Source organism: Sceloporus occidentalis, unplaced genomic scaffold (assembly GCF_023333645.1).
Source record: "Sceloporus occidentalis isolate IW3139 unplaced genomic scaffold, rSceOcc1.0.p SCAF_140, whole genome shotgun sequence".
In the NCBI taxonomy this organism is placed as follows: Eukaryota; Metazoa; Chordata; class Lepidosauria; order Squamata; family Phrynosomatidae; genus Sceloporus; species Sceloporus occidentalis.
Genome location: NW_028317120.1, coordinates 117,786 through 128,091, shown reverse-complemented (window position 1 = coordinate 128,091; position 10,306 = coordinate 117,786).

The window sequence follows — 10,306 nt, the reverse complement described above, 5'->3', positions numbered from 1 at the left end:
GGGTTGCGGCCTCCAATTGATCCGAAAGTCCTTGGAGCACATCTCGGGCTTTATACTCATCTGGGACCCCCCTAGGAACTCCTATTGCATCTATATACACATGGGGGTCGAAGCTTCCCTCGGGGGCTTTTGAGACACTGCGTTTCTTACGGAACAGGGTAGACTGGGCCTCAACAGCTTCTGGCTCTTCCGACATTATAAATAACGGCATTATAACTTTGGCCAGTGCACATTCACCAGTCCAACTACCTTCTAATCTGGTGCGCAGTTTCATGTCTCCACATAGCCAGTAGATGTCTCCCAGAAAATATACTTGATTCTGTGTGGGGGGACCGGTCAAATTGCTGCACAATTACCATTAGAGAATTTACCAAGAAATTTGCCTGTCCCTTTGGTGTTTGAAATACAAATGTAAGTGTCAGAATATATAGTAATTCCTCCGTTGAGCTTGGGAGCCTCGATTAATAGAGGATATTCTCTTTTCCATTTCTCACATTCGGTGAATTTGTTACTGGTATTGGTATAAAGACTCAATAGACATAACAGTGACTGATAGGGCAACTGTAGGGGTACTGTACCAAGATGTGGACGGGCTCTACCAGACACATAGCAATTGGACTTATTGTGCTTAATAGCAGAATATTGCATCCACTCGAGCCATAGATTAATATCATTATATCCAGTTTCTATGGCTACAGTATCATCATAAGTGGGATTCGCTATAGCTATCATACGTAGAATGGCACGCTGGACCATATATGGGATTCCTGGTGGTTCCGAAACTGGTTGGTTTGATAGTTTACTTTGTGGCTCTTTCCATTCTAAACTATTGTACATATCTTTAAAATAGAAGGGGGCCTTGCCGCTCATAAAACCATATTTGTAAATCCCGAAAATATATTTTCGAGCATCAGTTGGCCGGGGATTCTCTATAGTAAGAATGTATCGTTGGTTATCACCAGTTCCGGTGGATATGAGAGTCATTCGTGAGAGCAATGATTTACCATATTGATCTTTGAGGGCTAGGGCTTCAGGGGGCTTATATCCCCATTTGGTACCTGAATTAGTTATTACAGAGCCCCAATACCTACAGTTGTCCCCCCATTGCCCTCCAACATAGCATATGTACCCAGCACATTCTTCTATTTGAACATCACAATACCCGGGGTCAAAATTGTCGGTGGTATCCCCTTCTTGTGTCATCACACCGGTATATACATTGGTGTAGCGTTTAGAAACACAATCTATAATGTGACAAAATTGGAATAAATATATGGCTACTGGAGTTGTACCAAAAAATGGGAGGACCTGCCTGTCGCGGGTCTCTTGTAATGGCTACCCAACCCCCCTGGTGACTGGTAGCTTGTGTTGGTTTTCCCCATGTATGTTGGAAAATGAATAATAATAATAATAGTGGGATGCCCACTCTTTTGCAAAGGATATGCATTTTAGGAGTCAATTGCTGGAGGATTGTATCCTTTGACTCTTGCAGTGCGATATGTGTATCCACGTGGGCTTCTCTTCAACTTTTACTGAGATAGAAATTGTTAGTAGCACTTGATAAGGGCCCTCGAATTGCGGTTCCAGAGTGGATCGGACGTGTTTCTTCACAACCACCCACTCCCCAGGCAATAGGGAATGGGTACCTTCGAAGGTATTGGGATCTGGAATAGAAGAGAAAACTTGGGCATATATATTAGATCACTGAGTAGTCAAAGCAATAACATATTTTGCAATTGTTTCATAATTCATTTGCAACTGTTGTGGGAAGTACTGTCCTAGCCTAGGGCTACTTCCAAAAAGTATTTCGTGTGGAGTCAATTTGTGTGATGCCTTTGGCGTATGTCTGATAGCAAAAAGTACGATGGGTAGACACTGTACCCAATTTAGACCAGTCTCTTGTGTCATTTTCAACATTTTTGACTTGATAATGCCATTTAGTCTTTCCACTTTCCCGCTACTCTGGGGTCTGTAGGGAGTGTGAAAAGCAAGATGTGAACCTATAATCTTCCACACTTCTTGGGTGATATTTGCAGTGAATGCAGGTCCCTGGTCGCTTTCTATGACCTCAGGGACCCCAAAGCGACAAATAAGTTCTTGAATAAGTTTCTTGGCGGTAGTGGGTGCGGTTTGGTTTCGTACTGGATAGGCCTCTGGCCATCCGGAAAACACATCGACCACTACCAGTACATATTGAAATGTCTGACACATCGGCATTTGAATGTGGTCAATTTGAATCCGTTGGAAAGGATATTGAGCATTCGGTAAACATTTGGATGGTGTAGGTTCTGTCCTTCCGGTATTGCACTGAGCACAGATTAAACATGATTCGGTGGTTCGTGCTAGCATCGGGGTGATTCCTGGTGCGATCCAGATTTTGTCGATAATCTCCTTCATAATGGTTTTAGACTGATGCGTCGGTCCATGAGCTAGTGATGCGACTAAAGGATATAAAGTCCGGGGTAAACAAAGATATTGGCCTCTGGCCCAGGCTCCCCGCTCATCCTTGGATGCTCCTTCTTGTATCCATTGATTTTGTTCCTTGGTTGAAGCTTGTTGTTGTAATTGAATTAAAATATCCCAGTCTAATTCCATTGGTGCTTCCTTGGTCACCGTCATTAAAGGGACCGCTGAGTCTTCATTGAGGGCTGCTTGCTTGGCTGCACTATCCGCTAAGGCGTTTCCTTTTGCTTCCATAGTGTCAGCCCGTGAGTGTGCCTTGACTTTGATCACTGCAACTTGTTTCGGGAGTAGGGCCGCAGTCATCAAAGCTTCAACTGCTTTCCCGTTCTTGATTGGAGTCCCTGCTGCGGTGATATAATCTCTTGCCTTCCAGATGACTCCAAAATCATGTACAACTCCGAAGGCGTACCTGGAATCCGTATAGATATTTGCGGTAGAATCTTTAGCCATAATGCAGGCCTCGGTGAGGGCAGCTAGTTCAGCCTCCTGAGCCGACTGATCCGGTCGTAGAGCTTTTGCACAGAGTACAGTGGTGTCAGTCGTAACCGCCATTCCCGTATGGAAGCGACCCTTGTCATCGGCATATCTGGAGCCGTCCACAAATAGGGTCCATTCTGGGTTGGAGAGTGGGGTATCCTGTATGTTCAGAGGCGAACCGACTTCCGCTTGCATCATGGTCAGACAATCATGTGGATCGTCCTCGGGTGGTACATCTAAAAAATCGACATTTGATGACTGTGTATGCCACAATAGCTGTTCCTGAAGATCTTCTTCTGTGGCTAGATCAATAAAATCCGTAGACGGAATATCAGTATACTCCCCCCTTGGAAGTGGAAGGAGGGCAGCCGGATTGAAAACATTGCATCGTTGAATAGTAACATTATCGGGCAACAACAGACTCCCTTGGAGACGAAGATGACGCTGAGCAGTGAGATGTCTGGGTTGGGTCTGTTGTAAAATAGCTGAGATGTCATGTGGAGCTAGAATTGTCAAGGGATGTCCGAGGACAATATCTGAAGTGACGTCCAGAAGACAGCTGGCAGCGTGAATAGCTCTTACACAGGAAGGAGTCGCGCGAGCAACTGGGTCCAATCGTTTGGAGTAGAATCCGAGGGGACGATGTCGACCACCGTGCATCTGAGTGAGAACGCCTGTGGCATGGCCTTGCCGTTCCATAACATAGAGACGGAACGGAAGAGAATAGTTCGGAATTCCTAAAGCTGGAGATGAGGCAATCATTTGTTGTAGAGCGTCAAATGAGTCCAGTGCCTCTGGTGTTAAATAAAAAATTGCTGGTAGCTCTCGAGGTATACAGTCATATAGTGGTTGCATTAGAACAGAAGCGTCAGGAATCCAGGGACGACAATATGAAATGAGACCCAGAAAGGTCTGTAGCTGATGTGGAGTTTCTGGCGGAGCCAACTCCAGGATGGCCTTTTTCCGTGCCATTGTAAGGTGTTTACGGTCTTTGGTAATACAATGTCCCAGGAAAATCACTTTTTGAAGGCATAACTGTAGTTTCGATTTGGAGACCTTACAGCCAGCTGTAGCTAGAAAATAGAGTAGGTCCAGGGTAGTTTCTTGACACATGGATGGGTCTGGAGCACAAAGAAGTAGGTCATCCACGTATTGCAGGAGCTCAACTTCCGGGTGAGCGTCTTGCCATGAAGAAAGCACAGAAAACATAGCTTTGCTGAAACTGGACGGGCTGTTTTGAGCTCCTTGTGGCATCACCGTCCAGGTGTATTGCCGACCAGCATGTGTGAATGCAAAAAGATATTGACACGAAGAGTGTAATGGAATGGAGAAAAAGGCATTAGCAAGATCAATTACTGTGAACCAGGATGCCGTAGGTGGAATGCTGGATAGAAGAGTATGTGGATTTGGCACAATAGGGGTATCCAGAACCGTGGCTTCGTTGATAGCGCGTAAATCTTGTACCATCCTGTACACTGGAGGTTGGCCTTTGATCTGCTTCTTTTTAACTGGATACAGCGGAGTATTGCAAGGAGAAGTAGTAAGTATTATTGCACCGGATTTTAGGAGTGCAGCTACTTGAATAGATATTGCATCTAGTTGGGCTACTGATAAAGGATATTGGGCCTTGTATGGAAGAACGTTAGGATCCTTAAGCACAACTTGTACTGGTGGGACGTTGAGTTGTCCAATATCCATAGGCCCAGAGGCCCACAAAATAGCTGGAAGATTGTCAAGCAATTTGTTTAGAAAGTCTGGGGGCTCATCTTGAGGTGGATCATATATTATTGCCATAAGCATACAGGTTTCTTCAGGGGCGAGAGCAGTATTGAGAATGACAGTTCCATTGTCAGTAAAAGAGATATTAGCTTGGATTTTGCTGAGAAAATCCGCTCCTAGAAGATTGAAAGGGCAAGTGGCACTGACCACAAATTGAGCTAGAGTAGATGAAGGCAGATGTATTGAAGAGCTTGTGACGGGTAAGGGGCGTGTGAGTGGGTTGTGTTGAACTACGCCTTCTAACCCACTACAGGGGAGTTGTATATCAGATAACCAGGATGGGTGTGCATCCGTTTCACAAAGCACGCTACGAGCAGCGCCAGTGTCAACAAAAAATGAGCAAGGTTTTCCGGCTACATCAAGAGTGATCTTAGGGGAAGGGCCGGAAGGAGGGGCGGAGACGGCCATACAAATAGAGTCCCCCTCCTCCATTTGCTCGCCTATTTCCTATGGCTGAGGAGGAGGAGGTGGAGGAGGAGTGTTCTGGTTCTGGTTTTGGTTCTGGGCTTGATAAGCGGTCCACAGATGGCGACTACGGCATACTCTTTTAAGATGACCGACTTTTCCGCATCCATAGCATTTACGAGGTTGTTGCTGTCCGTTCGTGGCTTTATTAGTGGCGTCGGTTCCGGTTATTACCGCCACGATGGCGGACTTTTTCTTGCTGTTTCCTGTCTTCAATCCTTTAGCAACCTGTATAAGAACTTCGAGTTTCATTGACCTCCATTCCGGGCGGCAGGTAGTGAGTACTTTGTTGAGATTAGAACGGAGGCCGTCTACAAAGGCACGACCCAACATACGAATATGTGCCATTTCTTGGAGTGAGAATTCTAGGTTACGAAAATGTCGTTTGATTTTGTAGGCATATTTCTCTACTGACTCTCCTTTTTCTTGAGTTATATCCTGTAGAGATACTGTTTGTTCGGACAATCTGTCCTTCGTCCAGATTTCTAGTTGCTTGATAAACTGTTGACCTGATTCAGTGGATCTGGGATCGTAAGGTAGATAAAATGGGTCTCGTATAATTTGGTTGAGAATAAGATCTGTGTAATCTCCTGCTTTGGCTTGGACAATATTAACAAGGTCAGACCAGGTACATCCATAGGTAGTCCAGGCCTGTGAAATTTTTCGATAAAATGGCATTGGATGAGTATCAGGTTCAGGGAGATTTTTCACGATCGTATACAGTTGTTGCGGATTGAATACTACATACTTGGAATGCGGCTCCGTGGAAGCGAGACCATTTCGTGGAGTAGCATTTTCTGTGGCGAGTCGGGTGGCTTATACTATAGCTGTAGACATAATTTCAGCGAATTGAGAAGAAAACGAATTATTGGGATTTGTATTCCCAATGGATGGTGGTTGAGGGGCTGACGTACTTGAGGGCTGTTCGGTATCAGATTGTTGAGTATATCTTATACGGCGATGGCCTATAGGAGAACGTATAAAAGGTAAGCCATGGTAAATGCTTCGGGATTCCTTTTCTTCTGAGCCCTCTTCTTCTGATAGACTATAATGAGTACCTATTTTTTTATCAGTGAAAATAGGTTGGTGCTTAGGCTTAGCTCCCATCTCTTCAGCAAGGAGAACAGGTGGGTTAAAACCCACCAAGGGGGACTGTGTGTGTTTGGGCTTAGTTTTTCTTTGGGGTTTAGTTATTGGTTTCGGTCTAGGTAATTTTTTTCCCTTTTTAAGTATTATATTGCTGTTGGCATCGGATTGGGTCGGGGCAGCTGTTGCGCCCTCGGTCGTATCTATTTCCTCCCCTTCTGCACTGTCGTCCGGGCCCATCATTATTAACGGGACAGTAGTGCTGGGTGTAGGTACCGGGGGTGTAACTACAGGAGGAGTGGGTGGAAATAGTACTGCTTGAGATTTTTCTAATGTTTTGCCTTCCTGGAGTAGTAGGCCTTCCTTAGCTTGGTGTTGGGCCGGAAGCATAACAGCACTAGTAGATATATTTTCCTTCTTTGTTTTTTCACCGCTTGCCATTATTATAATTGGGACCATATGTCTGGGTGCTGTAGTCTGGGTAGGTAATATAAATGTGTCATCCGGATTAACTACTGGGTACAATAACACTGTGGGAATAGACATAGAAGATAACGGAGCTGGAGGTAGGCCAGAATTTTGGGCGTTATTAGTTAATAAAGATGGCGCCGATGCCTGTACCGGATATAACATAGAAGACGAGGCAGGCAATTGGTGGGGATTTTCCATTGAAGACAGTTGGTGAAGTGCGTCACAAGATGGCGCTGGTGTCTGTGTCAAACACGACACAGTAGCCGGAGTAGACAGGGGGCGGGGGGCCTCACAGTACAGATAAGAGCGACGGCTTCCTGACGTCATTGCATTACAGGCTGGGCAGCTCCATTTCTTGTCCGACGACTCGGCGCCATTATAGAGCGGTGGCGTATGAGACATTGGAATTTTACACAGATATTTTGAGTGTTTTTTATCATGCATTTCTTGCTGATATATAGTGGTTCCATAACACTTTTAATAAAATTGAAATAAAATGTAAAATAAATGAGAAAATCTTTGCAAAACAGTTAACGTCACTGCTTGCTGATCAAAAAAAAAACACAGCACTTATGCGGCTGCACTCACTAGCCCAACAAGTTCACTTCACTGATGGACTGAGGTGAGCAAAACAAATGAAATAAAATGAAAGATTATTAATTAAGAAAAATTGACTTGGTCTCTTGCTGTTGCTAAAACAAAGCACAAACTATAGAGCTGCAGCACCAGTACTAATAAGATTAGCTGAACTATACGCTAGTAGTAATTAATTAATATTATTACTTTTATTTATAGCTAATTTAATTAACTATTAAGATAAGAAAGAATTATAGAATTATTGATATTACTGATTTTAGATTAGACACTAGTAGATGTCTTGAATGTCTACAGTACACTCTACACTAGTATACTATTACTAACTATAACTGACAAATATATATATAATTTTATAATGAATTCAATTATTAATTATATTAATTAATATTACTGATTTTAAATTAGACACTAGTAGATGAATGTCTACAGTACACTCTACACTAGTATACTATAGTATATATATATATGACTGACAAATATATATATATATATAATATTATAATGAACTATTAAATTATAGATTCTATTAAATTATTATTTATAAATTCTATTTAATTTATTTAAGCAGGACAGGCAGTAGGCACTAGTGCCAGCCCAGGGCAAGGGCACCCCAGTGCCACTGAGACACTGGGTGCACTGTCAACTCAACAGCACTTACACTACAGTTGATGACAAATTAAATTAAAAAAAAATGTAATTAATCAAATTATTATTATTAATTATATTAAGTAGCACTGAAGTGAGGATGAAGTACACTGTGAGAAATGGCAGGCTAAGGCTTACCAGTCTCACACAGAACAGAACAATCTCTCTGTAACGCTCGGATGCAGCACAGCAGTGTTGCCAAAGCAGTCACAGCGAAAAATGAATGGATCTCTCAGGCAAGCTCTCGTCTTATAAAGGCGCCTTCAGAATTAAAAAAACAGCAGCACAGGCATTGGACGAGACCCTTAGCATGACGTCACAAGAGTGAGCTGATTGGACAGACGAGATCACCCCATTCTTTTTGAAATTTTGGCGGCTGCGCGGCAAAAACAAAGACGATTCTTCGTGGTTGTGAGTCTTCGTCTTCTCCTACGTTTTGCCGGCACTGTATTCTCTTCGGCGTGTCTTCGGAACGAACAAAAAAACGGCCTCTTCGTGCTCGTTTTCATGTTCGCCTGAAGACGAATGCGCAAGTCTAATTATTATGAATTGCAGAACAGCCCCAGATAGTATAAGCCTTTCAATAATCCTTATGGCTCTCTGCTGCTCCAGTACAAAGGTACTCAGCTAGTCGTCACATTATGTCCGTGGAATGCAACGTTAGGTGATTTAGACACACGTGAACACCACATGCAGAATGTACATCCGCAAAGTCCGTTTCGTAATATCTCACCCATATAGGCTTACGGGTCTGGGGGAAGTAAATTCGGCAGCTGTAGTGGGTTTAGGTTATTAAAACTGTAGCTCACTGTATAGTTCAAATGTTTTATATTCCCCTAGTTAATGATTGTTTGATGTTTTATTATCTGTGATAAATTTAATTCATGATTCATGGAAAAAATATATATTTTTAATATATATATATTCACATTAATGTAAGCTGACCCTTTATTTTAAAACAAAAAAGGGTCATCTTTACTAACATAACCAGGGCCGGACTGGCCCACCGGGAAACTGAGAGATTTCCCAGTGGGCCGGCACAGTGAGATACTATAGCAGCCAATGCAGGTGTGAGTTTTGAAACAGTCGTAAGACCACCTCCGCTGGCCGCTAAAATCATTAAGCAGCCGGCGGGTCTTACGGCCACTTTAAAACTCGCTGCTGCATCGGTTGCTATGGTATCTCAGCGTGCCGGTCCACAGACCCGCATCATGCCATCCTGTTTGTCCAGCCCCTTTGTAGACGCATAGTGACGCTCAAGGGGGCAGGGTCAAGCGGAACAGCATGTCATGACAGGGAGGTCGTCATGTTGGAGGAGAGACGCCTGACTCATGGATTGCGCAACAGCTGCTATCATGTCTACCAACCACTGTTCAAAGTGAATGCGTGCTTTCTATATGCCCCACATATGTTACCTTATCTGATGCAGCAGATTGTCTTTCTTAACCCCTAATGACAAAGCCTGTACATGTATGGGCTCAAAATGCATTGTTTTCAATGGGTTTAGGGACCGCCCATTGTCCTTAAGGGGTTAATATCTATCTGCCCAAGTTGGAGTACCCATCTCTTAACTTGTAGAGTTAATTTTCCCAAAAGTAAACCAAAAAAATGGTAAAGTTAGCCCCCTCTGGGTGTGTCTGTTTGCGATGCGGCAACCCCTGGTATCTCCTCCAGATTAGCCTGCTAGAGCTAGGGCCTAGTGTTTGGATTTCTAAAATGTCACACCCAATGGTAACGGTAGTTTCTCTCCCCTGACTGCAGCTGTTTGCGGTGTGGCAACGTCTGCTACCTGCACCAGGGCAGCCAGCTAAAGCTAAGCGTTGGTATTTGAGCCCTGAAAGTCTGCTCCCAGATGTCAAGAACTGACAGATTGAGGAATGGTTTGCCCTGTGGATCAAAATGTTGAGCAGGTTGCCAACTGTCCATTCACTTTCCTGTTCCATTTTCATTTACTTTTTCTTTGCAAATCTTGCTTTTTTTTATTCTTTCTTTTTTGCTTATGATTCAAACAATCAAACAAACAAAACACACACACAAAAACAATAATTATTATTATTAGGTAATATAAACTTATGAGCTAAGCTTAAGGGTAGAATTCAAAGAAAACGTATGTATCATAGCCACTGCATCATAACAGCCCCTCCCAACCATCTGTCCAACTTCTCCACAACATGCAGTACCCAAGCATTCTGGGCCTTGGCGGCAGATTACCCAATCTACTTTCCTAATGAGTCCCCTGCCAGAAAAGGTCTAAACTTTCTAGCATTGTCTTCCCTAATCTGCATTAGAGAAGCTACTCACCTCGCTGCTAGGTGAATCAGCC